The 15,136-nt window shown below is 36.5% G+C and overlaps 1 long non-coding RNA gene and 1 other non-coding gene across 3 annotated transcripts in view; both read right to left on the minus strand.

Annotated features, from left to right (window-relative positions):
* LOC111095780 overlaps positions 1-15,136 on the minus strand; it is a 112,509-nt gene that overhangs the window by 45,730 nt on the left and 51,643 nt on the right. For both annotated transcript variants that reach the window (XR_005359045.1, XR_005359046.1), the window contains exon 4: positions 13,594-13,746. This is a non-coding gene — a long non-coding RNA (uncharacterized LOC111095780). The remainder of the gene's footprint in view (positions 1-13,593; positions 13,747-15,136) is intronic.
* On the minus strand, positions 12,619-12,725 carry LOC119872103. The gene has a single exon (XR_005360287.1). It is a non-coding gene; the product is annotated as a U6 spliceosomal RNA (small nuclear RNA).

Below are 15,136 nucleotides of genomic sequence, written 5' to 3' on the forward strand. Positions count from 1 at the left end.
GTGATGACAAAAATCCTAACTCTCCATTGGGCTTCCATAATGCTACCAAAGTGAGAAGAGAGAGGGGTATCATATTACTGGCAGGTGGGGATGGAAATCCAGGCTCCTCACATGGTCTTCATTGACATCATGGTGAGGATGCCTTGTCATCAGCCATTGAAGATGAAAGTCTTATCATCCCAATCGGCCTTTTCTGACATTATCCAAGTAGGGGTATTAAAGTGTCTCATTAGAGCCACATTAGGGTGGGAGTTTATGCTCCTCACTTGTCCTTTACTGGTAGAAATGGGGGTGGGCCACAGTTTCTTCTGTGGCTACAGTAAAGGAGTTATTATGTAAAAGTTTTAGATCTTGCTAGACTCCTCTGTCCTGAATTTTAGCTAGAGAGCAGGCTTTTGTTGGGGTTTTTATTTATCCTGCACTCATTGACATTTCTGCATTCTGGTTTCTCCAGCAACAAGCTTGGGACCAGCATGCCATTTCTTAGGCCCAAAGACCCTAAGAAGTCAATATTTTTCTCTCCACTTTTCAGAGTCTTATGTTTGTCTTATGTATAATATTTTGGTGTTTTAGTTCAATTTAATAGAAGTAATCAGAAAGAGTACTAAGCTGTTTTAAAATCAAAACTTAGGGGATCCCTGGGTGGCGCAGCGGTTTAGCGCCTGCCTTTGGCCCAGGGCGCGATCCTGGAGACCCGGGATCGAATCTCAGGTCGGGCTCCCGGTGCATGGAGCCTGCTTCTCCCTCTGCCTATGTCTCTGCCTCTCTCTCTCTCTCTCTCTCTGTGTGTGTGTGTGTGTGTGTGTGTGTGACTATCATAAATAAATAAAAATTAAAAAAAAATAAAAAAATAAAATCAAAACTTAGTATAACAAGAATGAGATTATATAAAGTTGCAGGCATCTCAGATCAAGCAATAAAATCAATTAGTGTTGTTGCATGTTTCTGAAGTATCAGTTTTCTGTGCTCTTAAGATTTACATTAAATAACAGGAAATGTTTTGTTTTCCTGTTAAGGTGTATGGTTTAATCTGGAAGACCAAGAGGACAAAAAGTTCATCATTTCAGGTAACTCCATGAAACTGCAGTTACCCACTTACTCAGGAGTCATATATTGTTGTATATCATAACAAATGACCAGCGGTGGAGAATTAACTTGATCTCAAAACTTCTTAGAAAAATCCTGTTGCCTCTTTACCCCTATGTCTTCCTCCAATTGACATTCCTCCTTTCCTAGGATTAGAAAGAGATAAAGCCAACTTTTCTTTCTCATTAACTTCTGAATGGGCAAGTCATTCCTAGGGATAGAATAATACAGGAAAGAAAGTTACTTCCACCTAAATTACAACCCTAGATACCAATCTTCTTCACCATGTGAGCACTGTCTTCCTTAGCAATACTGGGCTTGAAAGGTAAGGAGAAGGGAAAGTTGTGAGAAGCAGACAGAGACTGTGTCATTAAGCAGAAAATAGTAATTTAGAAATTGACTTAAGAAGGGATCCAGAAAAATGTAGCCAAGTCAACTTGGGGAATAAAAAAAACAAAACAAAAGTCAGTGACTCACATCAAAACAACTAGCCTACATTCCATCAAATTTCCCTCCTACTGTCACCAAGATTATAGAATGAGGTTTATCTTCACAAATAACCTTCCAACTATTTATTGTTATTTCAAAAGCTTTTCTTAGAGACCACCCTTAGTGTTGATGTTAACCTTATTCCCCCTTTAAAAAGTGCTTAAGATCAAAGAAAAGTAAAACAAAAAATACCAAAAGCAAGAGGCAATGTAAAAACCATAATCAGAAAAATACATATATGACATTAAATACTTCTATTATTCAGGAAAACTAAAAATGAAAGGAAGTTAGTAGCCCCTTTAAATTAGGAAAATATGAGGCACCTGGGTGGTTCAGTCAGTTAAGAGTCTGCCTTTGGCTCAGGTCATGATCCCAGGATCCTGGGGTCAAGCCCTGCACTGGGCTCCCCTCTCAACAGGGAGCCTACTTCTCCCTCTGCCTTATGCTCTCCATGCTTGTGCACTTATGCGTTCTGTCAAGTAAACAAATCTTAAAAAAAAAATACTTATTAAACTGGGAAAATGCAACAAAAACTATTTTAGAAGAGAAGACAGATACTTAATAAAGGGCAGAAATCTATAAGATGAAAAGTAAACATTTATTTTCATAACAAATATATATAATAAATAATAAATGCATCCTACACATGCACAAACTTGAAAATACTAGGTAATATATATAAATACTTCACATGTTTCGCTGAGCTGGCATGAAATAAGGATTTGAAAGATAAACAAAGCAATGAATAAGCTTGATATGATAAACATATAAAGAATAATGTTAGGGAGCGGAACAGTCCTGACATGTCATTTCATGTGGTGGGAATTTCACTGGAGTAACACTTTTGACTTCTCTTTAATTCTAATTCAACACACTCTTCTCTAAGGGATTAATCTGACTGTTCAGTGTAGAAGGAAAAAAATGTGACATGTAGCTGCTAGACCCTTCCTCTTCAATTTCTCTTAGAACCAAGATTCCAACAGGGACCACATGGCTTTACTACTCTATGCCATAATTTGATCATTAGAGCCACTACCATTATCAGAGAGGTGTGTGTGACCAGCATTCCCTGTGACCAGATGGATAATTCTGCCCAAACCTGAGATTTAGTGTTAAAACATTTATTTTCCCATGACTATCAGCCATATTCTCGAACATTAGCTTGATCATTATAGAAGTGATAGTTTGGATTCCATCTGTCAAATTTTTGTTTTATTTTTTGATTGCTACCAGAACTCTTATGGAGAAGACAGGTGTATTATTGTTGGCTCCCCTCTAAAGTCCAACAACCACTTGAGAAGCATGTGTTATTTAAATTCACAAGGGCACTTATGAAAATCTACAACATACTAAGTACTAACAACGCAAGTTTCAAAAAATTTCAAGGAATTGTAACATACACAATATATTTTTGTTTAACTAAAAAGTCACTTAACAGAAATCAATAAGTAAAGGGAAATCATTTTTTAAAAGCTATTTCTGAAATTATGAAATAAAACATTTTAAAATGTTATGGGATACAGTTAGAGTGGTACTTAGGACACATTTCTGATCTTAAAGCTATAGAAGAAAAGAACAAAGAATAAAAAGAGGAAATAATAATGAAGAAGTTTTTAAAAGTGCATAATAAATATGAAGAAAGACAAAGTAAGGGCATAACTTAAGACCAATCATTAAGAAAATAGAAAAAAAAGATAATGAAGAATTGGTAAAACAACTATAAAAAACAGTGTCTTTTCCTCAAAATCTTAAAAATTGAACTACCATATGACCCAGCAATCCCACTCTTGGATATATATCTAAAAGAATTGAAATTAGTTTCTTGAAAAGATATCTGCATAAACATGCTCATTATAGCATTATTCACAATAGCCAAGACATGGAAACCACTTAAGTGTCTGTCAACGGATGAATGGATAAAGAAGATGTGAGATATATAAATATATATATATATATATATACACATATATATTTAAAGCAGAATATTATTCAGCAATAGGAAAGATGGAAATCCGCCATGTGTGGCAATGTGGATAAACCTTGAAGGCATTATGCGAAGCGAGACAAGTCAGAGAAGGACAAATATTGTACAATTTCACTTGTATGGTGAAAACTGAACTTGTAAAAATAGGATAGAATGGTAGGAGGTACGAGGTGGGGGAGTTGGGAAGATATTGTTTAAGGGTGCAAACTTACAACTAGTAGATAAATTCTGGAAATATAATGAACAACATAGTGATTATACTCAGAAACACTAAATTATAAACTTCAAAGTTCCTAAGAGACTAGATTCTAGCTTTTCACAACACAAAAAATAATAAATATGTGATATAATATAGTTGTTAGCTAGCATTACTGTAATCTGATTATAATATATAAATGTATTAAGCCAACATGTTGTATATCTTAAATTTAACACAATGTTATATGTCAATTATATCTCAATTAAAAAAATTAAGATAATGAAAATCAGCAAAGCCAAAAAAGCATCTAGAAAAAGGCCAATAAAATTCACATATTTATAATGAGAATAAAAAAAGAGAGAGAGAATACTGCGACCACTACCAGCAACAAAATAAAGTGAAGTATTAAGTATCTTTATAGGTATTACTGGAGATATAGCAAAAATTAAAATGATTATACGTATTATGAAAAACTTCATGCCACTAAATTATAAGGCATAATTAAAGCATTAAGAAAAGATAATTTCTGAGAAAAATTTGGTTACTAACACTAATTGAAAAAGAAGTAGGAAACATCAAAGTCATATAACCTTATAATCATTTTTAATTGAATCAGTGGTTAATCTTTCTATAAGGAAAATGCCAGGTCCAAACAGGCAAGTTCTACCTAAAATTAAAAGAAAAAAGAAAAACAAATTAACTATAGATAAATGTTTTCAAATTACTTTAAAAGAGGAAAAACACCCTTTTTATGCAATTGGCATTTCCTTTTTTCTAAAATCTGACAGGGAGGGTACAAGAAAGACAAATTACAGGCAAATTTTAATAATGAATCATGACTTAAAATCCTGAAACAAATATTAGCAAACCAAATCAAGCAATTTCTAGTAAGAATATAGTAATGGCCAGATTAGATTACATCTAAGGAATGCCCAATATGATTGGGAAAAAATTAGATTTGAAATGGGAGGATAACTTGTATCGGATTAACTATCACATAGCTAACAATTATAAGCTCTGGAAAATTATATAAAAACTAAAGTCACAGAAGTGAATGGCAAAGCTAGGCAGAAATTTAGAGGATTACATATTTGAAAGCCTGGAAGTGCACTGAGGGAGAATCAAGTTTATATGTTGTGTCACTCAGGGTTCTCCAAAGAAATAGAACCCCCCCTTCAAAAAAAGAAATAGAACCCATAGTATATATATGTGTGTGTGTATATATATTGCATAAAATAAATTCTTGCATAAATAGACAAACATAAATGTGTGTGTGTGTGTGTGTCTGTGTGTTTAGAGACACAGACAGACGTGTTTCTGTTGGCTCACACCACTGTGGAGTCTGGCAAATCTGAAATCTGAATAACCACATGCAGAAGAATGAAACTGGACCCCTATCTTATGCTGCTCACAAAAATCACTCAAAATGGATTAAGGACTTGAACTTAAGAACTAAAACTGTAGGGGATCCCCAAGTGGCTCAGGAGTTTAGCACCTGCCTTCAGCCCAGGGTGTGATCCTGGAGTCCCAGGATCAAGTCCCACGTCAGGCTCCCTGCATGGAGCCTGCTTCTCCCTCTGCCTGTGTCTCTGCCTCTGTGTGTGTGTGTGTGTATGTGTGTGTGTGTGTGTGTGTGTGTGTCTCATGAATAAATAAATAAAATCTTAAAAAATAAAAATAAACTAAAAAAAAAAGAACTGAAACTGTAAAACTCCTAGAAGACACATAAGGAGAAAACTTCTTGACATTGATCTCAGCAATGACTTTTTTTGGGTTTTACACCAAAAGCAAAGAAACCAAAGCAAAAAGAAATAAGTGGGAGAATATCAAACTAAAAAGATTATCCATAGCAAAAGAAACCATCAACAAAATAAAAAGTCAACTTAACGGAATTGGAGAAAATATTTGCAAGCCACATATCTGATACAGGGTTAATATTCAAAATATATAAGGAACTCATCTCAAATAACTCAATACAAATAAAACAACTCAATTAAAAATCAGACAAAGCACTTGAATAGACGTCTTTTTGAAGAATGCATACAAATGACCAACAAATATAAGAAAAGATTCTCAACATCACTAATCATCAGGAAGATGCAAATCAAAACCACAATGCCAGCTTATACCTGTTAGGATGTCTATTAGCAAAAAGATAAAAGATAACAAATGTTGTCAAGGACATGCAGAATAGTGAGCCCTTATGCTCTCTGTTGGTAGGAATGCAAACTGGTGCAGTCACTACAGAAAACAGTAAGGGAGGTTTCTCAAGAAATTAAAAGAAGAACTACCACACGACCCAGCATCCCCACTTCTGGATATCCAGAGGAAACAAAATCCTCATCTTAAAGACATATCTATACTCTCATGTTCACTGCAGCATTATTTACAATAGCCAAGATATGGAAACAACCTCAGCGTCTATTGGCAGATAGAACACACACATACACACACACACACACAAACACACAGGAATATCTTCATCCTTAAAGAAAAAAAAGGAAATCTTGCCATTTGTGACAACATGAATGAATCTGGAGGGCATTATGCTAAATGAAATAAGGCAGACAAAGACAAATACTGCATAATACCACATACATGTGAAATGTAAAAAAAAAAAAAAACAATGTTGAACTAATAGAAACAGAGTAGAACAGTGGTTGCCAGGGACTCGGGGCGGGGGGAGGGGGGGATGGAAACAGGGAAAGGTTGATTAAAGGGTACAAACCGTCAGTTATAAGGTGACTAAGGTCTGAGGATCTAATGAGTGATATGGTTACTGTAGTTGGTAAATATGTATAATTGAAATTTGCTAAGAGAGTAGAACTAAAGTATTCTCACTCCTCCTAAGAAAAAGGTAAATATGTGAGGTGTTAATTATCTTGGGGGTATGGGAATCCTTTTGCAGTGTATGCATATAACAAATCATCACAATGTACACACCTTAAATATAATATAACACTTTGTCAATTGTACTTCAAAAAAGCTGGGAAAAAATAGTTGCACGTACACAGCATAACCCACATAGAGGTAAAATGTATGACAAAAATAGCACAAACGACTGGGTGGAAAGTGAGAGTATTTAAGAATCTTAATCTGCAGGGGAACCTGGGTGGCTCATTTGATCATCTCAACTTTTGGCTTCAGTTCAGGTCATGATCTTGGGGTCTTGATCAGCCCCCAAGTCAGGCTCTGCACTCAGCCAGGAGTCTGCTTGTCTCCCTTTTCCACTTCCCTTCCCCCTACTCTCTCCCTCTCTCTATCTTAAGTGAACAAATAAACCTTTTTTTAAAAAAGAATCTTAATCTAAAAAGTGCAATAATATTGTAAGGTAGACTGTGAAAAGGTAAAGCTATATATCATAAACCATATAGCAATCATTTAAAATGTAAAAAAAGGTTTTTGATATACTAAAAAATGGAATCTTAAAAATACTCAGTCCAAAAGGAGGTGGGAAAAGAAAAGGAAAGCAAATGAAAATGAATGAATGACACTGAGACAAATAGAAAACAGACAAGTTGGATGATTTAACCTTGAGCCTATAAACATTTATATTAAACATAAAGGGTGTAAACCATGGGTCATTACAGCCTGTTGTGATTTTTTGTTAATAAAATTTTACTGGAGGGGCACTTGGTTGGCTCAGACCATTAAACATCTGACTTCAGCTCAGGTCTTGATCCCAGAGTCCTGGGATCAAGTTCTGCAGGAGGCTCCCTGCTGTGTGGGGAGCTTGTTTCTCCATCTCCCTCTACGTGCCACACTCCCTGCTTCTGCTCTCTCTCTCTCTCTCTCTCTTTGTCAAATAAATAAAATATTTTTTAAAAATTTACTGGACATACAATACAGACATGCCCATTCACTTACGTGTGGTCTAAGCAGCTTTCATGCTATAATAGCAGAGTTTAGCAGTTTCAACAGAGACTGTATGATCCAAAAGCCTAAAATATTACGATCTGGCCATTTCAGAGATACTTTGTTGACCGTTGGTCTATATATTTCAATTTAAAGCCAGATTCTCAAATCAGACTTAAGAAAAACAGCTAAATGTGATCTGCAAGAAACCCACCTTAAATATAAAGAGATTGATAAGTTAGAAGTGGACTTCCAATAAAAAAATATACAAAAAAATAAATAAATAAATGTTTGGTAGAATTCCTCTGTGGGGAAAAAAAAAAGAAAAAAAGAAGTGGAAGACAGAAAAGGTGATGCCAATAAACATTCATTATAAGCCATTCACTCATGGCTAAGATAACATCAGATGAGGTAGACTTCATAACGAGTATTATCACCAAAGATAAAAAAGAATATTTCCTAAGGATAAAATTGTCACTTCGCTAAAAAAATAACATATTTAAAAAAATAACATATTTAAAATGTGTATGCATTTAATAACAGATGCAAAATATATAAAGCAAAAACAAACATAATTGAAATGAGAAATGGACAAATCTACAATTTTTTTTGTTCAGATTTTATTTATTTATTCATGAGAGAGAGAGAGAGAGAGAGGCAGAGACACAGGCAGAGGGAGAAGCAGGCTCCATGCAAGGAGCCCAAGGCAGGACTTGATCCCGGGTCTCCAGGATCATGCCCTGGGCTGAAGGCAGCGCTAAACCGCTGTGCCACCGGGGCTGCCCCAAGTCTACAATTATAATGGGAGATATCAACACTCCTATCAGGAAGTGATAGACAGGACAGATAGAAAATTAGTAAACAAAAAGACTTGAACAACACTATCAACCAACTTGACATAATTGATAGTAATGAATATTTTATCCCCAAACACCAGAATTCGCATTGGAGTGTTGGCGGAACATTCACCACTATTGGTTCCAATCAGCATAGTTATTAGTAGCAGATCTCTGTAGTTCAAAAGGGTCTTTGGAGTTTACAGACGCCAAGACTGTGATTTCCTTTTCTCTTTCCGGAAGTTTATAGTTTCCACTGTACAACATGAGAGGAAGCTGAAAGCCTAATTGTTGGTCTCTTGTATACACTCTCATTTCTCTAAAAGTGACTCTTTCCAATTGGGACAGTCTCCCTCGAATTTCATGAGGGTTCACAGCATAAGCATATAAAACATCAATACTAATTATACTCAGCACTGAGAGCAATAAAAGCGGTGCACAGCAGTGGCCCGAACAGCTCTACCAGATGGTCACAGCACCTTCTGTGGTAAGCGACAGACAAGACAGTATCTCCCTCTCTCTCCCCCTCACCCCCACCAGAGAGTGTCAAGGAGTCACACTGTGGTCACTTGGCCTACTTGTCTGCCTGTGTGAACAGCTCCAGAAAATACTCAGTTTAAGACACGCATAACCCTTGCAGTTTGGCCTACTCAGCAGGAGGTTCAGGGATGCTCAGGGTCCGTGGCAATCTGCCTGCCCTGACACATAGTAATAAATCGGGTAGGTATTGATATAAAAACCGATGGACAAATAGATCAATGAAAACAGTGAACTCAGAGAAAGACCATGTATAGGTTAAAATCTAATATAGGATAAATATGGAAATAAAGCACCACAAATCAAAAGAGGAAGGATAGATTGTTTTGTATATGATGTTATACATCATGTATAAAAAGTAGAATCCAGGGGCGCCTGGCGGCTCAGTCAGTTAAAGCGTCTGCCTTCAGCTCAGGTCCATGATCTCTGGGTCCTGGGATGGAGCCACGTATTGGGCTTCCTCTTCAGCAAGGAGTCTGCTTCTCTCTCTCTCTCTCTCTCTCTCTCTCCCTCCCTCCCTCTCCCCCTTTCCATCACTCGTTCTTTCTCTCTCTCAATAAATAAAGAAAATCTTTTTTAAAAAAGTAGAATCCAGGGCAGCCTGGGTGGCCCAGGTGTTCAGCGCCACCTTCATCCCAGGGCATGACCCCGGGGTCCCGGGATCGAGTCCTACCTTGGGTTCCCTGCAAGGAGCCTGCTTCTCCCTCTGCCTGTGTCTCCACATCTCTCTCTCTCTCTCTCTCTCTCTCTCTGTCTCTCATGAATAAATAAAAGAAAAATGTTTTTAAAAAAATAAATAAAAATAAAAATAAAAAGTAGAATCCAGGTTAATGAAGGAGAAAATATAAAAGCAATAAAAGAAAATGTCAGAATATGTATTTGTGATTTAGAGGTAGGGAAGAATTGTCTTTAAAATACTTGAGAAAAAAAAGGAAAAAATACTTGAGAAGCACAAATCCTTGGGCAAAAATTTGTTGAATATAGTTATATCAAAATTAAGTATTTTTGTTTAATGAAAAGTAGTATGGATAGAGTTAATAGAGGAGTGACAGACTGTAAGAAAAAATTTGCAGTATCAAAACTGACAATGTAAAAATATACAAGGAATTCCTTTAAGTCCACAAGAGATAATAACCCAAGAGAAAAAAGAGGGGCATGCATGTGAATAGGCAATTAAAACAGAACAAACCCCAAAAGGATAAGCAGATCAAAAGATGTTCAGACTCAGTCGTAATCATAGAAGCAAATGAAAACAATCATGAAATATTATCTTACCCCTGTTAGTTTAGTTGAAATATAAAACTAGGTGATGCCAACTATTAGTTGTATGTAAGGATATAGGCACTCTGTCAGTATATAGTCTAATCAAGTCTACACACACTCTGTGACCCAGCAAGTACCCTCCTAGGTATGTAGCCTGAAGAGAGGCTCCCATTGATCCACAGGTGTCATACATAAAAATGCCTGTTATGGGATCCCTGGGTGGCGCAGCGGTTTAGCGCCTGCCTTTGGCCCAGGGGTGATCCTGGAGACCCGGGATCGAATCCCACGTTGGGCTCCCAGTGCATGGAGCCTGCTTCTCCCTCTGCCTGTGTCTCTGCCTCTCTCTCTCTCTTTCTCTGTGACTATCATAAATAAATAAAAATTTTAAAAAATGCCTGTCGTTACCTTATTGTGATAGGAATTCAGAGCAATCTGGGTTCCCATCACTGACTGAAGAGTAGACAAGTTAGTTTTAGTGGATACACATGGAATCTTACAAAACATTTACAAAGACTGGGCTAGATGTGCATGGAGTACCATGGCTGGTACTTCAGTGCTAAGTAAAAGATGTAAAATGAGATCTGTGATTTATCACACTTCCACAAATTAATAAACAGGCACGCACGAAAAAGCACATAATCAAATATACTTCAAATAGAATCAAATAATACATATAATATGTATTACAATGATTGACAATGGTGAATGCAGAGAGTGAAACTTGAGAATGGGGACAAATGGGAATAGATAGATCGATGATAGATAGATGATAGATGGATATAGATAGATCAATAGATAGATAGATGATAGATAGATAGAAAATAAGTAAGAATACTTCTTTCTCTCTTGAACTAGTTTAAAATAGCCTCAACTGGGGAAAACAACATAAGGTAAAGCATACACGCAAGAAAGCATAAGTCTATAAAAACAAAGACAAATAACCCAATTTGAATAAAACAGAATGTTTCTAAAGCGGTAGCAGAAGAGAAGCCTGGAAATGTAAGTTGGTAGGCTGAATTTGGACTATTTTTATTTATTTTTATCTAAAAAATAAGACATAAACTTTGCTAATATTCAATACATGGATTGACCCTGGAACTGTAGCTCATAATTGAAGACATCTATATGGGATCTATATGGAAGAAAAAAATTTTGAAGCTCCAAATTCTCCTCAAATGTATCCTAAATTTTTCTGTCTCAGTATAGCTAACATCTACGGGCACTTCCTATGGCTCTGTGATGTCATTTCCTTTTGTAGCTATTAGTTCCCTGCCGTGTTTGTACTTTACTCAACCCAGGCTGTCTGATAACAGATGTGATTTCCAGCTGTGTCTATATACCAACCACAGCGGGTTCATTAATAACAATTATTAAGTACTTTATGTTATAAATCGAGCCTCTGGCAATAGAGAAAACATCCAGTCATTTGTTTTATGGCCTCTTGTCAGAGCTAACTATAAATTCCCATTATCTCAACATTATCAGCACTGCAAAATGAATCTAAGCATGAGTCATAAATAAAACTACCAAACAGCTCAATCACTCGGGAAAGAACAGAGCATAAATTAACACTTGACGATGTAATGTTATATATGAACTTAAATAATAGCTCAGGCCTTCTTGTCAGCTAATTATGTAAATTATTATTTTTAAGACTTACATTTGTATTTGCATGGCTGGTGCATTCATTTAGTCATACAATTAGAGTTCAATAAATATGCAGTCCATACATTGCCCTTCCATAACCTAAGAGTCCCTGCTGCTGATGTATGAAGTAGAGTGAAAATGAAGAGAGAGCTTTCAACTGGGAGAATGTCTCTTAGGACTATAGCAAGCAGTGGGGAAAAGTCACATTTTCCCTGAATAATACATTTGATAAGAGAAATCGTTAAATTTAAGAAAATTAATAGAAGAAGAGCAGCAAACTATATGCATTATTGGTTCCTGGGTGAAAGTCCATATGGATTTTCAGTTAATTGTAAAAATATTTATTTAGTTATCCCTCTGTGTTGGGTCCAAGCTGTCATAAATGATGAAGACAGAACAGAAAGATAAGCTGAACACATGAATTCAATTTTTAAGAGAAAAATAGCTAATAAACACATGAAAAATGCTGAAACTCACTAACAACCAACTCATGCAAACTAAAATTATGAGGTATTATTTTTCATGTTTTAAAAGCTAATTCCCCGTAGTGGGGAGAAAGCAGTGAAATTGGAAATTCAGTCATTTATTGCCAGGCATACAAAGGGGTTCAAACCTGAAAGGCCATTTGTCGTTGTCTACCAAGAGTTCTAAAAATGTCCATCATGTTTTTTTTTTAATTGAGGTATAACTGACATACAACATCATACTAGTTTCAGGTGTGAGACTGGATGGAATGCTTCATAAATTTGTGTGTCGTCCTTGCACAGGGGCCATGCTGATCTTCTCTGTATCATTCCAATCTTAGTATATGTGCTGCCAAAGCGAGCACAAGTGTTCATTACTTCCGATCAGTAATTCTAATTCTGGAAAATTTATCAGTTACAGATTTAGTACATGAATGTTAATGATGTAGAATTTATAATGGCAAAAAAAAAGAAATAGCAAATAATAAGGTTCATTATGGGAATGGGAAAATAGCTCAAATAAAGTCTAAAAGGAAATAGTCAAATAACTCACGGCACACCCACATGATGTGTGCCATCCAAAGTCATTTTGAGAAGATAATTTAACAGGAAAGTCCTCACAGAACACTTTTACTAGGTTATAAAATGTTATGTGTAGTATCATTTCCATTATTAACCATACTATGAAGTTTTTATACACATATTTACATATACAATACATAAGGCTAGAAGAAGTACCCTAAAATATTGTTTTTTCACACAATGGAACTGTGAATACTTTCATCCTAATTCTCTGTATTTTCTAAAATTTCTTTCAGCAAGAGAAATAATATACAACAAATTCAGTTAGTAAGGTTTTCTAATTTACATTTTTCCAGGCCCATCTGATCTTGCCTTTCACGAAGTTCAACATAAAACTGGCCAACTGCATTTTCCCACTGCCCCCAAATCATGCTCTGCCTCCTAAACAAAACTTTGCTCAAGTTACATGTCACGTATGCACTCAAGGTGACAAAATTAGCTGAGCAACATTAGAGTTGGAATCTTAATGAACTCAGTCTTCTGCCTAGAATCATGTAGAAACAGGAATACCCCCAAAATACCAGTCAAAAGTAATCACACACACCCAAAATCATCTTTTCCTTATGTCTTTTAAATTACATCACCCACAACCAAACTGTTCAAAGTCCATTGTGCAGCCTCCGTATCACCCGCACGCCTCTTTCTCCTTACCTACACAAGGGTCCTCACTTTCTTCTAACCTTCCTTGCAGTTTGGTGGCCCTCTTTGCCTTTATTATCTTTATCACATTACATCTTTTGTCTCTGACCAGTCTCCAGATTGGCAAAAGTAGAACTATGAGAGGGCGAGCCTCAGTTTCCACATCTGTAAAAAAGCAGAATAATAAACCCTGTCCTCCCAATATCATAAATATCCTAAAACTGTAGAACATTGTACGTGTTGTGACTATTGTAACTTCGTTTTTTCATTCATGCAATAGGATTACTGATGTATAACCAATACCCTGCAAGCACTATTTTACCCACAACTAGGGAAGTATTTCTTTTTGTTAATCCCTCTCCATGCCTTCCTGAACCGAATCCATCATTAATTCTATTTCATTTTCAATTTATATCTTAAGCCGTCCACAGTTCTTTGTGTCCATTATCGCCAATCAGTCAGAATGTCCAGTGGTTTCTTTAACAGACATGATAGGTCCAGTTATTTGGGTGGCACACAGGTCATGAAGCTCACACATAAGGGTATAAAACTACAAAAGAGAGGGGTGCCTGGGTAGCTCAGTTGGTTAAGCGTCTGCCTACAGCTTGGGTCATGATCCTGGGTTCCTGGGATTGAGCCCTGCATTGGGCTCCCTGTTTCTCCCCCCACTCTGCTATTCCCCCTGCTTGTGCTTGCTCTCTCTCTCTCTCGTAAATAAATAAAATAAATACAATCTTTGAAAAAAAGAAAAAGAAAAGACTACAAAAGAGAAACTAGAGTCCATGAAAGGGATATTTATTTGCCATTGAACTCCGTAAGTCTGTGGGTTCAGGAGAGGGAGGTCTGCTGAAAGCCCCCTCCGATACACACAGCTACATTTTCCTCCTTGGCTGTCTGAGGTACAGCAGATGCCTATCAAAGCATCTCATTGAATATATTAAATATATTGAAATTGATAAATTACTTATCCAACTTTACAAAAGATATCTGAACGCATTATACTGTTTTTCCCACGGATGACTACACTACGAAAGTTTGCAAACCAAGCATGCACTCTGTGTGAGCTAAATACCTTAATTGTACTTAAAACAAAATCTTTGATCCCGACCGTTGACCTACAAGTCTACGTACGGCCCCTTCCTATCTCTCCAGCCAGTATCCCCGTGGCTTATTCTGCTTACGTTGACTTTCTTTTCTTTACTATTTTGCCTCTTCCTCACATTTGTAGAGTGCCATCCCATTTGTTCTATTCCACTGAATAATTTCCACAGGGGTTCAACCGTGTTGAAGCATGTATGTCAGACTGATGTGCGGGTTTGACAGGAGTGTATGTGGGGCTGAGGAGCTTCCTGGGATACTTCTAATAGGATAAGAAGCATCCAGCTACTGAAATGAGCTCAATCTATTAGCACTGTTCATTGAAATATAAAAGTGATTCTGAGGATGCCATGGCTCTATTACTAGCATTTGTTTCATTCCAATCCCACGGACTGGGAGATTTGTGATTTAAAGATTGTTGTGTAAAATCAGTAATTGCTTTTTCTCTTCTGGGAAA

This window comes from Canis lupus, chromosome 5 (assembly GCF_011100685.1).
Source record: "Canis lupus familiaris isolate Mischka breed German Shepherd chromosome 5, alternate assembly UU_Cfam_GSD_1.0, whole genome shotgun sequence".
Lineage (NCBI taxonomy): Eukaryota > Metazoa > Chordata > Mammalia > Carnivora > Canidae > Canis > Canis lupus.